Source organism: Podarcis vaucheri (assembly GCF_965113315.1).
Source record: "Podarcis vaucheri genome assembly, chromosome: 4".
In the NCBI taxonomy this organism is placed as follows: domain Eukaryota; kingdom Metazoa; phylum Chordata; class Lepidosauria; order Squamata; family Lacertidae; genus Podarcis; species Podarcis vaucheri.
In genome coordinates this window covers 73,835,242-73,853,491 of record NC_138762.1, presented here as the reverse complement: position 1 = coordinate 73,853,491, position 18,250 = coordinate 73,835,242, and the positions used below count along the sequence as shown (strand labels likewise).

Genomic DNA, 18,250 nt, shown 5'->3' with positions numbered 1-18,250 from the left:
AGCCTATGACTGTAGTGTCATGAATTTCTTTCCAATGGTTTTCTTTGATGGTGGTGTAAAACCCTTTGAATAAGACAAAGAACACCCCCCCTGCAACAGCCAGAATATCCTCCACTCTCTCTTGCCTATGTGCATGCGTGAGAGCACATGACCATACACCCTCCAACGTATCTCCTCCATTTCATTCTTCCTCCTTCTCTCCTTTCCTCAGCCCCACCCCCCAGGTACACCTTTTTACAAATGGAAGCTTTTAAAAACCTTAACTGCTGGGCTGGGGGCAAGATCAAGGAGGGGAGGCTTGATGAGAAAGCCTGTAAGTCACTTGAGAGCACAAAACTTGGATTATAAAATAAAATATTACCTTTAAGGTGCTTTTGGAGCTACATTAATTCCCTGATCTTTTCACAGAAGATGCAAGCTGCAGAACTGATGAGGGGCAATTCATGCAGCTCAGCTCACATCATGGGGCAATATGCCTTGTTGTGAATGTCTAGGACATGGTAAAAAGGTAAAGGTACCCCTGCCCTGTCAGAGCCAGCCGTCACAAATGGCGCAGTTTAGCATAAAATAAAGACACAGAGAGCCAGCAATATTTTCATGGATGGAGGGCAGCTCCTTTCGAACTTCTTCTCTCCTCTCCGGTATCTTTTATTATCCTTTGTTCTCTCCTCTTGCATGGCCGTTTGCCAATGTCTCACATTACCTACATCCGGTCATGGCTTAAACCCACCCATCGCCAAATAGGGTCATCACTGCCCAGAGGAAACACAACTCCATTTAAGGTCAATACATTCCAATACATTGTAAAGCTCAGAGTGCTGGTCAGCCGAGGTCAGGGGGCACCCTGCAATATTACAAGCCTTTGCTGTGGCTTTATGACTCCCACACTGCCCATACTGGCCAGTCTTGACAGACTCTAGGGTTGTGCGCTCATCTCACTCTAGAGGCCGGGAGCCAGCGCTGTCCGCAGACACTTCCAAGTCACGTGGCCAGCATGACAAGCTGCATCTGGCGAGCCAGCGCAGCACACGGAATGCTGTTTACCTTCCCGCTGGTAAGCGGTCCTTATTTATCTACTTGCACCCGGGGGTGCTTTTGAACTGCTAGGTTGGCAGGCGCTGGGACTGAACGACGGGAGCGCACCCCGCCGCGGGGATTCGAACCGCCAACCATGCGATTGGCAAGTCCTAGGCGCTGAGGTTTTACCCACAGCGCCACCCGCGTCCTAGGACATGGTGCAACATGCCAATTTTGCTGAGTGGCAGTGATTGAGGTTATCAGTGCTTCCCCCCCTAGAAAAATAGGTGCCGGTACTCACCGTGATATGAGAGAGAGAGAAGATACTCCATAGTGAACATACTTCAGAGGGTGAAATTGGTTCCACTTCCGAGTGGGACTGGGTTGCGCTCAGGCCACCAGGTCCCACCCCTGCCTCAGCATGGGGCAGGGTGGTGCCCTGCACCACGCTGAGGGTGCCCCAGCCACACCATTTGCCAGGGCACTGTGGGGGCATGGCCAGGGCCAATTTAAATGTGGCACAACTCTGGGAGCTCCTCTTTCAGCCTTGCGCCGATCTCCCGCCCTCCCACCCTCTTCTATGTAGGGTCGCTGGCCTTGCTATGGACCTTGGTTGGTCACCTGTTCAAGGGGCCTGGTAGGACTTTTTTCAGTTGGCAAATTGGCACCAGCCACTTGGTTTTCGCCTACCTCATAGCAATTGCCACAACTTTGTAAGGTTTGGTGGTTAGGCATTGGAAGAGCAATGTGTGGGGGAGGTGAGGTGTGGCCATCACCTGCCCCTCCACGTGTAAGGGCATTCCGTTAAAGGAATCCGGGGGTTGTGGATCTTGTCTGAAGCCCAGTGAGGGGCTAGGGCCATGCCACGACCCCAGTGAGAACCCAGAGGGGCTTGAGTCGATCCTCATCGGCGGAGCTTCCCCTACTGGTTATACCCTTCCAGACTTCCTGCAAGGTGGTGCCAATGCCTAACCAAATACAGGGGTACCTCGGGTTACATACGCTTCAGGTTACATAAGCTTCAGGTTACAGACTCCGCTAACCCAGAAATAGTACCTCTGGTTAAGAACTTTGCTTCAGGATGAGAACAGAAGCTGTGTTCCGGCGGCACTGCAGCAGCAGGAGGCCCCATTAGCTAAAGTGGTACCTCAGGTTAAGAACAGTTTCAGGTTAAGAAAGGACCTCCAGAACGAATTAAGTACTTAACCCGAGGTACCACTGTACCACTCACATTCGGTAACCAATAAAGTTGTGGCCTAAATTTTGCCCATTAACATTAACCTAAATTCTGTCTTTATTCTTCTGGGGGGTGGCTTGGGAGAGGGGGTCTTGAAGTGCAACCAGATTTGTTCCCTGTAGATCAAGCTAGATTTAAGCTTGTTGATGTCTCTGGTGTCTTCTCTCTCTCATATCATGGGTGTCAGCTTACATTATGGACGTATGTTCTGTGCTATTTTATTAATACTATTGCTGCAAGTTTGCCATGGCCTTTCGCTAGAGCAATAGACTCATAAACTTTAAAGTAATGAGACAACTCCATTGCCTTCAATGTTTTGAAATATGGCCTCTTTGTGGTATGTACCTTTGAGTGGTTCTCAGAGTGGTTTAACAGCCAACTCCGCTTCCCCGTTATTAGGGGATGATTAGCTGCTTGTGCTTAAAATGGTGCCCCTTCAGAGTTTGTGCGGCCCCACAAACCTCTGTGTGTGACAGAGCTCCTCAGACATGTCTGCTCTAGTCACTGTTAGAGTCCGACAGTGGCTGTTTGCGGAAACGCCTCCAACAAAGAAGTTCCTTAACGGAAACACGTCTCCTGGACTCACGACGTGACAGCTTCCGACGAAGCATGGGTCTCCCTGCAATTGCTTCTGACACCTCCCCACTATTTTCACTGGACGTGTCTCTCACCCCTTTCTCCCCCCTGCTTCCTGCCTGCGCTGCTGCATCTCTCTCAGTATCCCTGAGATCCTCCTCCAGAGACCCCGCGCTCCCCCTGCTGGTCCCTGCTTTGGCTGTTGAGTCTCTCCCAGTCTCTGGGAGCCCTATCACCTCCTTTCCCTCTGAGGTCAGTTCCCTGACATCCACCTCCCCTCCAGGGCCCCCTTCCCCCCCGCCCCCTCCCTCTCCTCTGGGCGGTGAGGAGCTGAAACCCCGAAACGAATCCTCTTCATCTTCCGACGTCTCGAACATCTCCCTCCATCGGTCTTTGTTCCGACTCGCTGAATCCTCCTCCACCTCGGAATCAGAGAACCCCTCCAACTCCTCTTCTTCGTCTGTGGTGGCGAAGTATTCCCTCCGGAACCTCGCCACTGGCTGGGGTTTTCGAGGGAATCTCTGATGAAAAGTTTCAATTAGAACCTCGTCATCTACATCCTCTGCCCTGACCCAGGTGTTTTCCGACTCCGGTTCCCCTTCCCACATTACCAAATACTCTACTTGCTCTCCTTTCCACCTGGAATCTAGGATCTCCGCTGCATGGTAGCTGTGTTCTTTTTCCTCCATCGCTGGTCCCCTATTGACCCTCCCCTCTCTGTCCCCTATATACGGTGACAGCAACGATCTGTGGAACACTGGGTGCAACTTCATGTGGTTCGGTAACCGGAGTCTGAAAGCCACTGGGTTGACCTGTTGCGTGACTTCAAATGGGCCCAGTCTTTTGGGTCTTAACTTCTTACAACCTCCTTTAAATGGTAACCCTTGGGTGGACAGCCACACCTGGTCTCCCACCCTAATGCTTTCCCCTTCCCTTCTGGTTTTGTCTGCCTGCCTCTTATATTCCTCCTTCGCCCGGTTTAAATTAAGTTGGAGTTGGCGATGGATCGCTTCCATTTCTTCAACGAACTGTTCTGCTGCTGGAACGCTCCAGTTCTCCCCCTCCCCCCCTGGGAAGGCTCGGGGATGACACCCGTGATTGGCCAAAAAAGGGCTCATCCCCGTGGACACGTTCTCTGCATTGTTGTAAGCAAATTCTGCCAACGCCAGCTTCTCCACCCAATCATTCTCTCTGTCATTAACATAACACCTCAAATATTGCTGGAGGACACCATTAGCTCTTTCCGCCTGCCCGTTGGTTTCTGGATGACGGGCAGTAGAGAAATTAACCTCTACATGCAGTAAGCTCATGAGCTTCCTCCAGAACCTGGAAGTAAATTGTTTCCCTCGGTCCGAAACCACCCTCAAGGGGGCGCCATGCAACCTAAACACATTTTCCACAAACAATTTGGCGGTTTCTTCTGCTGTGACCGCATGTGAGCAGGCTATAAAGTGGGCCATCTTGGTTAACAGATCTACCACCACCATAATGGCTGTTTTCCCTTTGGACCTGGGCAGATCAGTCATAAAATCTATTGCCACTGCCTCCCACGGTCTTTCCGGCGTGGGTAGTGGTTCTAATAAACCTGCCGGTGCCCGCCTCTCCCCCTTGGCTCGTTGGCATCGGTCACACCCTCTCACATATTCACGCACATCTTCCCTGACCTTGGGCCACCAGAATTCCCTGGTAACCAGCCACATGGTTTTGTGTTGCCCAAAATGCCCTGCTGTGGGGTTATCGTGCAGTTGCTTGAGTACCTTTTCCCTCAATTCCCCTTCAGGTATGTATAACGCTCCCTTGTAGTACAACGCCCCATTTCTCTCCTCAAAACCCCCGGGTTTGTCTCCCTCCCTCCTAAGACTCCTGAGTTTGTCCTGGGCGTATACATCCTGCCCCGTTCCCTCTACCAGTTCCCTTTGCCCCACCAATGCCGCCCCACACACCCAGCGGTCCTCGGGAATGACATGGGTCTCTTCGGGTACACCCTCTCCCTCCAAATATTCAGGTTTGCGTGAGAGAGCGTCCGCCCTAACGTTCTCCGGGCCTGGTACGTAACAAATCTCAAAGTTAAATTTGGAGAACTCCTGGGCCCATCTCAACTGCCGTTGGTTGAGCACTCGCGCAGTTCTCCAATACTCTAGATTCTTATGGTCCGTGCACACTTGCACCTTCTGTTGTGCACCAATTAGTAGGTGCCTCCATCTCCGGAAGGCCTCATAAATTGCAAGAAGTTCCCGGTCGTACACCGTGTAGTTCCTCTCAGACTTGTTCAGCTTCCGCGAAAAGAAGGCACACGGTCGCCACTCCGACCCCTCCTTCCCCGGCTGCAGAAGAAGCACCGCCCCTATGGCTCGGTCCGACGCGTCTGTTTCGACCCTCAGCTTTTTTTGTAAATCCACATGTAGAAGTTGTTCGCCAGAGGCGAAGGCCCTTTTCAGTTCCTCAAACGCTCGCTCCGCCTCCCCCGTCCAAACAAACTTCTTTTTGCTGCTGAGACAGTCCGTGATGGGCGCCGTCAGGTGGGCGAAGTTGCGGATGAACTTACGATAAAAGTTTCCAAACCCCAGGAACCTCTGCACATCCTTCTTGGTCTTGGGTGTTTTCCATTCCAGCACCGCTTGAACCTTGCCGGGGTCCATGGCCAACCCTTTGTCTGACAAGCGGTACCCCAGGAATTCCACCTCCTTGGTATGAAACTGACACTTCTCCAGTTTCACCCACAGTCGGTTGGCTTGCAGCCTGCTCAACACTTCTCTGACGTCTCTCACATGTTGCTCCTCATTCTCCGAATACACCAACACGTCATCTAAGAAGGCCACGCAATTCTTGTAGAGCAAAGGCCCCAGTACGTGGTTCATGAAAGCTTGAAAACACGCGGAGCCTGTTTGTAATCCAAAAGGCATAACTAAGTATTCAAATGCCCCCAAAGGGGTGAACATGGTGGTCTTCCATTCATCCCCTTTCCTTATACGTATCAGGTTGTACGCCCCCCTTAGGTCCAGCTTTGTAAAAATCTTTCCCTTCCGCACCCTGGTCAAAATATCATCAATCCTGGGCATAGGAAAAGCCGCCGGCTCTGTCACTGCATTTAGGGCCCGAAAGTCACATACCAGCCTCGGCTTGTCCGTGTTTTTTTTGTCCACAAAAAACACTGGGCTACCCCCCGCTGCCTTGGACTCTCTGATGAAGCCCCTCTTCAGGTTCTTGTCAATGAACGCTCGCAACTCCTGCATTTCCCTGTCTGACATGGCATACAACTTGCCTACAGGAAGCTGTGCTCCAGGGAGTAAATTGATCTGGCAATCAAAGGGTCTATGCGGAGGTAGTTGGTCAGCTTCCTTCTCGCTGAACACGTCGCTGAGATCAGCATACTGTGGTGGCACCTTCCCCTTCTCCACTACTTCAGTCCCTGCCAGGGTGGCTTGGGCCCCTGCTGACCCCTTTTCCCCCCTGCAGTGTTCTAAGCAATGTGCGGAACCGAAGGAAACCACTCTTTGATGCCAGCCCACCAGCGGATCATGTAGGGCTAGCCAGCTCATTCCCAAAATAATGGGAGCACCTCCCAAGGTGGCCACATTAAACGCTATCAGTTCTGTGTGCCTTGCCACCCTCATTATCATTGGGATGGTCTGCAAGCTGACTCCTCCTCCCAACAGTTCCCTGCCATCGATCGTGGTCACCTGCAGGGGGTTGCTTAAAGGGATAGTCTGTATCTGGTGTTCAGCAGCAAACTCCTTGCTCATAAAATTGCAGGAGCTGCCTGAGTCCAACAGTGCCTTTATTTTTAGGGGGTGTCCATTTTGCAGCTCTAGCGACACTTCAATCACTAGAGCCGGTCGAGGAGCTTCTGGCACTGGCACTTGGGGAAGGGGCACTTTCACTGCTCTTTGGCCTGGCTGCAGTGCCCTGATGGCAACCAGGCGTTGGCTTTTACCTGCTCCGTTTCTCCCTGCTCTTCCCCCTCAACAGTTCCCACCATCCCTTGCCATTCCTTCCTCTGGGGGCAGACTCTGGCAAAGTGGCCTGGCTGTTGGCAGAGATAGCATTTCCGGGCTCCCTTTCCCTCCTTCTTCGCCCCCTCACTGGGCTTTGAAACTGTGCGCGCGCGGGCTGTTCCGATTTCCATCGGCTCTGCCGGCGGGAAAGCTGGCTCAGGAATGTCTGGAATGCGTAACTCCTTCCAACGTTCCCCTCTCCCTTCCCGCCTCTCCAAGGCTCTTGCCTCCTGGCGCGCTCCAATGGTCAGCGCAGATTTGGTCAGCTGATCCATAGACACCGCCCTGGGGCTCCTGGCCAGCTCGTCTTTCACAGCTGAAGAAAGACCTTCTTCAAATAGCATCTGAATGGGTGCTGCCGATAAATCCCACCCCAATCTGTGAATCAGCATGGTAAATTCAGTCCAGTACTCACGGACAGATCTGCTTCCCTGCTTGCAAGCCATTAACTGTCTGCGCACCACCCCTTCCTCAACGTCGCTGGAAAACATGATATCCATTGCACGAAAAAATTTCATAGTGTCCTTTAGGATATCGTTGTGCGTTGCCATCAGGGGTCGAACCCAGTCTCGCGCGCCCTTCTCAAGATGCCCAATTACAAAAGCAACTCGAGATTCCTCATCAGGGAACTCATCAAACTGGACATTCAGGGCATATTGCATTTCAGTCCTAAAGGCATGGTAATCCTTGGGGTCCCCCCCAAACTTCTGCACCAATCCTGGTACCTTTCTGGGGAACTGAGTGGTTCTCCCCTTCTTGTCTGCATCTTGAGCCCTCCTCTCCTCGAGCCTCGCCGTCTGCAGCGCCAGTTGGACCTCCAATGCTCGGCATCTTTCTTCCAAGCTTGGATCAGCTCCTCCCCCTGCTCCGGCTGGGTCGCTCATGATGCTTTCTCCTGCACAGGCAGCGTACAGAGACTGTCGGACTGCTATTAGGGGATGATTAGCTGCTTGTGCTTAAAATGGTGCCCCTTCAGAGTTTGTGCGGCCCCACAAACCTCTGTGTGTGACAGAGCTCCTCAGACATGTCTGCTCTAGTCACTGTTAGAGTCCGACAGTGGCTGTTTGCGGAAACGCCTCCAACAAAGAAGTTCCTTAACGGAAACACGTCTCCTGGACTCACGACGTGACAGCTTCCGACGAAGCATGGGTCTCCCTGCAATTGCTTCTGACACCTCCCCACTATTTTCACTGGACGTGTCTCTCACCCCTTTCTCCCCCCTGCTTCCTGCCTGCGCTGCTGCATCTCTCTCAGTATCCCTGAGATCCTCCTCCAGAGACCCCGCGCTCCCCCTGCTGGTCCCTGCTTTGGCTGTTGAGTCTCTCCCAGTCTCTGGGAGCCCTATCACCTCCTTTCCCTCTGAGGTCAGTTCCCTGACACCCGTGAACTCTGGGTACTGTAACACTGAAGAAAACAGGGGTCTCCTAACAACTCTCAGCACCCTCAACAAACTACTGCTCCTGGGATTCTTTGGGGGAAGCAATGACTGTTTAAAGTGGTATGGTCCTGATTTAAATGTATAGTGCAGATAGGACCTGAGATGCATGGAACAGCAGAGCTCTCCCTCTAGAAGCTTAAAGGAGTTTAGCCACACAAGGCCTGAGACACACTAACCTCATAAATTCCACCCAGAAATCCCACAGATAGTTAAAACCGTCACCGTATATTTAATTATAGAAAATAATGCCCATAACCATTTGCCATTTCATACAGAATACTAAAATAAGAGCTCTAATACCCTAACCTAGCTCACTCTCTATCTTCTAATAAATTACCTGAGAATACAAGATTTGATCTTTTATTATTAAAGGAACTGTGAAGAGATCAAAATAACCACTAGAGGGTGCAAGTATCTCTTTTTTAAAAAAGAAAGAAGGAAGAAAAAGTGGTGCATAAAGATAGATGAAGGGGAGAGATGATGGAGGAATTTGTTATTTGTGTATTCCAAGATAAACTAACCTTATCCATACCTTCCAGCTATTTGGGACCTATTGATATATCCACTGCCTTTCTCATGTCCCAAATATTCCAAGACAATTCCCAGCTCAGAATATATTTTGAATTGCATATTTTAAAAGAAGTATAATTACACTAAAAAAGTTAGTGCAGATTTTTTTAAAAAAGTAGAAATTGGCTAGCTCACTCATCCTTAGTAAGGGGACAGCCTTGAATCCTGCTTTGCATCAAACCTCAGCGTGTTCATTGCAGATCACACCATAGGCACCAAATCCCTGGGGCCCTGGGTGCCCAAGCACCCACAGAATTCCCCATGAAAGGGCCAGATACCCACAAATTTTGGTGCCAGGGCCATGCACACTGCATAGCACCCATGGTCCTAGGCACCCACAGTCGCGGGGCCAAGTTGACACCCATGGCTCATGCAAAAGGATAGAGAAACTCCTATTGACATTTTGAATATACAGTGGTACCTCAGGTTAAGTACTTAATTCGTTCCGGAGGTCTGTTCTTAACCTGAAACTGTTCTTAACCTGAAGCACCACTTTAGCTAATAGGGCCTCCTGCTGCTGCCGCGCCACCGGAGCACGATTTCTGTTCTCATCCTGAAGCAAAGTTCTTAACCCGAGGTACTATTTCTGGGTTAGCAGAGTCTGTAACCTGAAGCGTCTGTAACCCGAGGTACCACTGTACTGCCATAAATCAAAGGGATATACAAGACTTAGGAGTAAATCATGTATTGCATATATTTATTCTTATCATCATCATCATTATTCCACTGCCTTGAGGAATATCTTCAGGAGAAAACAAGAGTAAGGAGCAAATAAACCCTACACAAATCTGGAGTGGCGTCCCTAAGACAGTTGGATGATGGACACAGGGGTGGAGGGTGCAGTGGGTACAGGCCAGCCCAGGTGTCAGCACTGAGGTGGGTGACAAAATGCCAGGCGGTACTCACCACGAGCCTGCATTGCGCCAGAGCCACACGTCTCTCCTGGGAGAGACGCGGTGGCTTGGGTGTGCGCAGACTCTGTGCTGCCCAAACGGTCCATCTGCTGCTCAGCTGTAGGGCAGCTGAGTGGGAGGAGGCAGCAGACTCCAGAGGCCCCACGGTGCGCCCTGCCCCTATGGGTGGCTCTGCCCACCCCTGGGCACGCTGTCCCAGGTGCCCAAGTGGCTTCTGCTGCTTGTACACCTCCTTCCAGCAACTCCTGTGGCCAAGTTGGTGCCAAACATATTGCTCTGCTTTCCTTTGAACCATATCAGCGAGGCCAAGAGGGGGGGGGTCTTGCTGTCTGTGCAGCCCAGGACCTCCATACACATTGCCCAGGCTTGTGCCTGGGGGAGGTCACTTGGGTGCTACTAACATAGCAGTTTGACTTCACCCCTGGAGGCGCATTCCATCATCTCTTCAAACAGATGGATGCCGACAACGTTTTATATCCTACCTTTCCCCCCCAGAACTGAGCATCAAAGCAGCTCACATATTTCTATCATAATAGTAAGTAGTTTACAAAAAGATAACAAATACTTCATAAACAGGACAAACCATGGAACTAAAAGACTACAATACTAGATGAATCGGGTATGTGGGTGGCGCTGTGGTCTAAACCATAGAGCCTAGGGCATGGGTGGGCAAACTAAGCCCGGGGACCGGATCTGGCCCAATTGCCTTTTAAATCTGGCCCGCAGATGGTCTGGGAATCAGCGTGTTTTTACATGAGTAAAATGTGTGCTTTTATTTAAAATGTATCTCTGGGTTATTTGTGGGGCATAGGGATTCGTTCATCCCCCCCAAAAAAAAATATAGTCCAGCCCCCACAGGGTCTGAGGGACAGTGGACCAGCCGCCTGCTGAAAAATTTTGCTGACCCCTGGCCTAGGGCTTGCCGATTGGAAGGTCGGCAGTTCGAATCCCTGCAACGGGGTGAGCTCCCATTGTTCGGTCCCTGCTCCTACCCACCTAGCAGTTCAAAAGCACGTCAAAGTGCAAGTAGATAAATAGGTACTACTCTGGTGGGAAGGTAAACGGCATTTCCGTGTGCTGCTCTGGTTCACCAGAAGTGACTTAGTCATGCTGGCCACATGACCCGGAAGCTGTATGCTGGCTCCCTCGGCCAGTAAAGCAAGATGAGCGCCACAACCCCAGAGTCATCCGCGACTGAACCTAAGGTCAGGGGTCCCTTTACTTTTACTAGATGAAACATTAACATCCCTTGCCAAAAAATAATAATCCCATAGCAGTTTACTTTGAAAACTTTGAAAGAGTTTAGAGATGACTCAGTAGCCTGGCCAGCAAGTACTTGTAAGATGGACAGAGGACCAGAGCCACCTGGACCCCACATCCTCCAATCACATCCCTCCCTTCTCCCCATACTGTCTTCAACCCATAACCTATTGAATAGGAGCAATTTGCAGAGAATTAACCAGTGGTGGCTGGTCCATTAGGGCAAATGCACCACTGCCCACTAATCTCAGCCTGCCCTCAGCCAGTCTCCACCTGCCCTGCCTTCTTACTTAGAACCAGTCCAGAGGGCAGCACAGCTTCTCAGCTTTCTCCTTCTCAGACTCAGTGTTTCCCTTTCTACTACTCAGTAGGGAAGGGGATGGGGACAAAACTGGAATGAGTTGGCTCTGCTTGCCATTAGCTCTGGCACCACCTACTGTTGACCTCCCTGCATTCCACCCTATCAGGCCAAATGGACACCAGCCACCACTGGAATTAGCACAGGAATTCCAGGTGTTCCAACTGCATCTCCTCTGTTGCTTTTATTGCCATTGTTGCATCAGCAGTGAATTTCCTGGCTGGATTCCCCATTCCAAGTTTTCTTCTTGTGTCAGGTGCATACGGCTTGACATCTGCGCCAAAGGCCTTGATCTACGAGGGAAGCTCGGAAAGAATGCAAAAGTTCCTGTCAAGAGTTTATGGTGGAGAACAATACTCAATAATGCACTGCTCCTCTGTGCTCCAGTGTGAGAAAACTCTTGACAGAAAATTGGCTCTGTTGTTGAATGTTGAGGGAAGGTATCAGGATGGTGTTCATTTGTCTGGGACTTCATCGCCGAGTGTTTCTGTGACTGTTACTTGAGTGTGACTGTGCATCTCTTCCACAGCTTGTTCCGATTTTGTGAAGGGGACTTTGTGGGATAGAAAATGCTGTTTCACAGCCAAGGACACCAGTCAAGTATTTTGTGTTTTTGGCAGTCGATGGAGACAACACTTTACTGCATTCGAAGAAAAGATATATCAATGACTACTTCTACATTTCCCCCTCACCTATGTATCATATGCTGAACTGTGGGATGCTCTGAAGCCTATATTCTCATAAAAATCCAGTATAGTATTTCCAGTATTTTAAAAATGGTCTTTTTCAATGTGTCTCAACTTACCTCTCATAGCCAATTACCTGTCAGTTTCTTTAAGTTACTGCTTTAAGAGTTCATCCCTATAGACAGTTTTCCTCTCTTGCCTTTGGCTTTTGGTGGTGTGGATTAGGGAGAAGAGAGCTGCTTCCTTAAAAAGAACACAAAGTGCTTGCAAACCCATTACTCATTTCAACAAAGGTAGCACTTGCTACTAAGGGTAAACTCCAAGCCCCTGGGGGAGGAGACATGAACCCTTTCCTCTGCTAGAATTACTACAGTTCCCCACTGCAAATAACCCTTCCTAACTGTGGTATGAATTGTTCATGGGGAAAAAGAGGAAGTCAAATACATGCAGTCATATTCATCCTATATACAGTCTTCAAGTGCATATACAGGCAGCCAAACAGGATCTTTGCATATGAGAGACGACAAGTTTTCCCTCAAACACCTGAATAAGTCTATACATGTATATACCAGAATTGCCAGGTGGCAACCTCTTGCTACCTTAGGAGACACACCTCTGCTTCCAACTTGCTTAACTGGTACTATTTCCCTTCCCGACTGAAGAACTGGTGTTAATAAAATTACCCACCAACACTATATTTTGGAGGCTGGCCCCTTAAACTTTGCTAACTGGAAATTAATTGGGACACAGCAACGTATAAAGCAAATACCCTTCAGGTTTTTATTTTTTAAAAAGAGAAATGTCCATATTGACTGGAATTGTCAAAGTTTGGCATGCAAAATTTCTTTTAAAGAAGAGAAGAAATACTGATAAATTAGATACAACATAATTAAATACAGCATCCAAAACCATACATTTTCTTATAATATTGTTATGAGTTTGGGGTGGCAGGAGGAAGTAGGCTGGATGTGAGATCCTTCTAACCCCTGGATCCAGCCTCCATCATAGGCACAGGTTGTAGAGATGTGTAAATAAACCACATATCATAAAGACACCACAGCCTCCGCTGTGCCTCATTTCCAAAAGGAAGCATGAATCTTGGGTAAACTCCTGGAACTCTTGGAATCTCTAACCACTCGGAGATTGGAATGGCTCGCAACAATATGCTTTGGCCACTAGAGGGTGGAGAGATACTGTAATGTAAGACCATGAGAAGTTGCATAGAGCAAACACCTCATTTTATTGCGGGCTTTTTGCACAATCCATTATCTTGAACTTTGCTCAAGACACCATCTAGGTTTCAAGTAGAGGCACAGAAAGTACGTAGATTTTGATGAAGAGCTGTTCTACCATGGAACAGTCTACCTTGGGAAGCTGTGTGATCTCCTACCCGGGAAGTATTTAAGTAGAGACTGGGCAGCCATTTGCCAGCAATGCTGTGGTTGTGTCCTACATTGGAGACCCCACCCTGAGTAGCAGGTTGAGCTGGATATCCCTTCCCAGCCTAAGATTCTAACCAGACAAATGGTTTCTGCAGCATGGATATCAACTGCAAAATTATTCCACTAAGCACAATGGCATAGCTAGACACTTCTCTAGCTGCTGTACAGAGAAAGCTTCAGTTCCCTGGCAGAAAGAGCCCCCATGTGTTGCTAGCAATCTTGGGTTCATTCCCACACAATCTTTCATTTCTTACTCATGACTGGCTGGTGGGATGGTGTCGGTGCTCTTTTGTTCTGTGACCTCAGAATGGAGCGGAGTAATAATTCTTTGCAGACACTCGAGGGTGCTGTTCTTAGAAACTGTTGCCTATGGTGCCTGGTATCATTTCTAGTCACCAGTTTTAGAGGGTGTTGTAGCGCTTCAGAAATCTGTATCTATGATGTCAGCAGGAAAAAGAAAATGTGCGTATATACTCTGGGAACCGATATTGTCAACTTGCCAACTGCCCAGGACAAAGAATGGTCTAATTTGCTTGTTTGACTCTCCCCCCCCCATTTCTTTTGCAGAGTTTTGATATGCATTGCATCTGGCCTGGAGTTAAACATTATCACCTTCTCTAATGGCTACAGATCAAACTGCTCTTAAATGGAGAGCTACAGGGGCCTGTTCAATATGAAGTGGAAAATGTGATCTCAAATTTTAGTATACACCACGCTGTTTCCCCTCTTTCATCTCCAGTGCCTTCCCACGGCTGATTTGTTCCATATATCAAGAGAGTTATATTTACCCTTGTTGGGATTCTGTAATTAATTACTGCAGATGGAAAAGTGGAGGTGACGGGGAAGGGAAAATCTTGAGGTAAAACCAAATCAAAATGATGTGGAACCAGAGCCCAGTTTTTCTCTACTCTTCAGGCATTCTGCAGCCACCTACAGTAGATTTAAGGCATTATCATGCCACTTTAAACAGTTATGGCTTCATCCGAAGAATTCTGGGAGCTGTAGTTTGTTAAGGGTGCTGATAGTTGTTAGAAGATCCCTCTGTCAAGGGAGATTTATTGTTAAACCCCTCTGGCAATTAAGGCAGGGTACTCCTGTGCTAATAGAGGCTCTGAGTGTATTTTAGAACCCTGGAAAAATCAGGGTTCCGGTGCTATTTTTCTAGAGGAAGAGGTGCCAGAACTCACAAGAACCGTTGTCTTATAATGGCAATGGTGCCCACCTGAGAGGTGCTGGAACTGAATACCCACGAGTTCCAGCTGAAACAAAAAGCCCTGAGTGTGATTGTTTGCAAGCCCCAATCCACACAGAGCCTCTGCTTAATACCAGGAGCAGGGCCGTCTTTACCCGGGGTGCAAGGGGTGTGGAGCACCCGGGGTGCAGAATTCTGGGGGGTGCCCGGCGCCCACCACTGAAACCATCTAAGCTCTTAACTATCTACCTGATATGAAATAATAAATAATTTTGATCAAGCTAGAAAACCAAAATACATATATACCTAGGTATTACCGAAATGTATACCTACTGCTTCACTAAAGGACTTTCAACTTTGTGCGCTCATTTACCAAAGATGTGCTGCGCCAGCGGCGGCCCTTGTCATTCACAACAGCGGCGTTTGTCAAATTTGGGGGTGCTGGGCAGATTTTTGCACCCTGGCAGCACATAGGCTAAAGACTCCCCTGACCAGGAGTTTGTGCATTTGGTTTTCTGCTCACATTGCCACACACAGCTCATGGTTTGTGCATGGAAAAAGCATGATGTTGAGGTGGGATGAAAAATGCAGACTGCCCCTTTGCTCTCCACATCAATGCCTTGCACACAGATAATATGTGAATATGGGGAACAATACCTCAGTAATATCTGCAGCAGCCCTGTAAAGCAGATAGTATGATTAACATCATATTACAAAAGGCTACTGGAACCAGGATCTTTGTCTCGCTGTGATCTTTAAATACTGTACGATGTTGAACTCATGATGAAATCAGGCCCAGGAATCTCAGTCTAATGTTGACCCTAGATTGAATGTGAGAAGGTTCAAACTCTTCTTCCACTTTATTTTTACATGGGTCCTTACCAAGTCGCTTGATCAGGATGGAAATTAACGACACAGTGGGGAATAGAGTAGATCATTAGCACGGCAGTTTAAAGCTCTGTATGCATCAGTAATAATTGCAAAATCCTCTGGCAACTTGATAGCTATATATCCTCCACTAATTCCCTCTTTATGCATCGTAACATCAGAGGACTTGGATGCTCAAAGCACCACATTTTAAACTGTTTTCAAGGCAGCTTAATAAAAGGCCTGAGTTGAGCACATGCTGCTTCTATTAACTTTAATGGCACAAGTTTTCAATCTCAGATAGCTATGTAATTAATAAATTATGCCTAGGCCACAATTACATGCATGCCCACTCACTCACATACACTTAAGGGAGGAGAGGCTAATAATTCCCCCCCCCAAAAAAAAAATGAGCAGAAAAAAAATCACAAGAAGAAAGGATGCATTTTAGTAATATGTGCAGGGGGGAAAGTGGCCAATCTTCAGTTTAGCACTAGTGGAAATGAGTGCCGCACCCCAAAGTTGAATTCAACTAGACTTAACTGTACAGGGGTTCTTTGCCTTTACTTTTACCTTACTCTTTAAAATAAACAAGAATCCTATATGAGAAAGGGAGTGGGTGAGTGAGGTAGACATGGAAGACACACAACAGCAGTTATGGTTTGCATTGAGTATTTCCTCCTTTCTGTGTAGGTGGAATGGTTGTTTAGACACTGCCAGTTGTTGGAGTGGAGTCTAAGTGTGCACACAATACATTTAAAGTGTATTTAAAGCATGTGGCTTCCTGCAAAGAATCTTGGGAACTGTAGTTTACCCTTTACAGAGCAATGAATTCCCAGCACACTTAATAAACTAGTTAACTGGATTCTTTGGTGGAAGCCATGTGCTTTAAGTAATAGAGATAATTAGCAATAATAATAATAATAATAATAATAATAATAATAATAATAATAATAATAATTTATTATTTATACCCCACCCATCTGGCTGGGCCTCCCCAGCCACTCTGGGCGGCTTCCATAGAAACCAAAAATACACTAAAATATCACACGTTAAAAACTTCCCTTAAGATGTCTTCTGAATGTCAGGTAGTTGTTTATCGCTTTGACATCTCGTGGGAGGGCATTCCACAGGGTGGGCGCCACTACCGAGAAGGCCCTCTGCCTGGTTCCCTGTAGCTTTGCTTCTTGCAATGAGGGAACCGCCAGAAGGCCCTCAGCGCTGGACTATTGTGCTTTAACTGTAGGGTGTGTATCTAGCCTGCATTATTGTTTGTTGAAGTCCCCAAATAGGCACCTGTTAGGATTCAGACCAGAGAAGGCTTAGCAATGGGCTCAAGTCCCTAGGAGTGTTCTGGAGGAAAGTTTTTTGTGGAAGTGCTTCCTTTGTGTAGTCTTGCCAAACTGGGAGAGGTAGCCAATGATGCAGAAGACAGAATTGGGATTCAAGAATACCTTAACATATTGGAGAACTGGGCCATGGTCTAGAGGTGTGTAGCATACAGTTGTATCTAATGCTAATCCTACACAGGGTAAACCCACTGAAATTAATAGATACTACTAATTTAGGTTAATTTCAGTGGCTCTAATCTGAACAGAATTTAGTTGGCTACAGTCCTAAGTCTGCTCCTTCCATTCACTGCCCCAGCCCACCCATGACTTCATTCCTAATTTAGCCATTATGCTGGCATATCTGGGGTATTCCACTAGCACATATGTCATGGAAAGAGCATGTCTAGTTGACATAACAGGGCTCTCACCAAATCCTATAGCCAGAAGAACTGAAGTACAACATTGTCACATAAAACTCTAGAACAGGGATGGAAAGCTTGTGAACCTCCAGATGTTGTAGAGCTCCAACTCCCATCATTCCTAACCATGGACCATACTGGTTGGGGCTGTTGGCAGTTGGAGTCCAAGAAGATCTGGTAGGACAAAGTCCTCCTATCCGGACTTCCGGAGGCGGCGCGAAGCAAGCAATGGCGGTCCTCTTTGCGCTGCGAAGAGGGGCTCCGCAGAAAAGGGTCGTTCGCTGCGGCAAAGCGACGACCCACTAAGAAAAACCACGAGCAGAGTGAGCTCGTGGCCGTGGGATCCGGCGGGCACCTAGAGCGACCCCCAAAACGAAGAAGGGACCCCGTAAGGGGCTCCGGAAGCGCGGAGGGGAAGCGGTGCTGTGGATTCATCGCTCTTTCTGCGGGAGTGAAGCCGCGCGGCTGTTGCGGATGAGCGCCGACCTTTCTTCCTTTTACATTGGATTACAAACCAACTACTCGTGAGTAAGATTTACTCAAAATTGGATTACAAATTTATGAATTTGGCTGAAAGCGGGAGGCGAGAAAAAGGAAGTCCGTCTCCCGAGGATGCTAGTGATCAAAAGCAAAGATTTGACAAGCTGGAAGCAGTGCGGAGAGATTTTAAAGTGAGACATCATACGTTCGGAAAAGTCGGAAACTGAAGCAGGCAAGTTACTTTTATTTCCTTGCTATTTTCTGTACCTTATTTGGGGACTTTCTCCTCTGCTGGACTTTTCTAAATTCTAAAGACTTTAAAACCCCCAGTCCCGGACTTGCAGTGGGACAAAAGGCTACTTTGCGGATACACTTATAAATTTGAAATGGACACTTAGAGGCATTACTGTTGGATACAATTAAACAACTGTACTTTGCACCTTTTAAGAAACTTATGGCAACACTGTG

General features: G+C 48.2%; 1 long non-coding RNA gene across 2 annotated transcripts in view; it reads left to right on the top strand.

Annotated features, from left to right (window-relative positions):
• LOC309530944 overlaps positions 1 to 14,155 on the top strand; it is a 33,341-nt gene extending 19,186 nt beyond the window's left edge. The window contains exon 3 of one of the 2 annotated variants that reach the window (XR_014218980.1): positions 14,061 to 14,155. This is a non-coding gene — a long non-coding RNA (uncharacterized lncRNA). Of the gene's footprint in view, positions 1 to 11,894; positions 12,021 to 14,060 lie in introns of those variants that run through there. The other variant, XR_014218981.1, reaches the window with a different exon arrangement.
• The last annotated feature ends 4,095 nt before the right edge of the window (positions 14,156 to 18,250 follow it).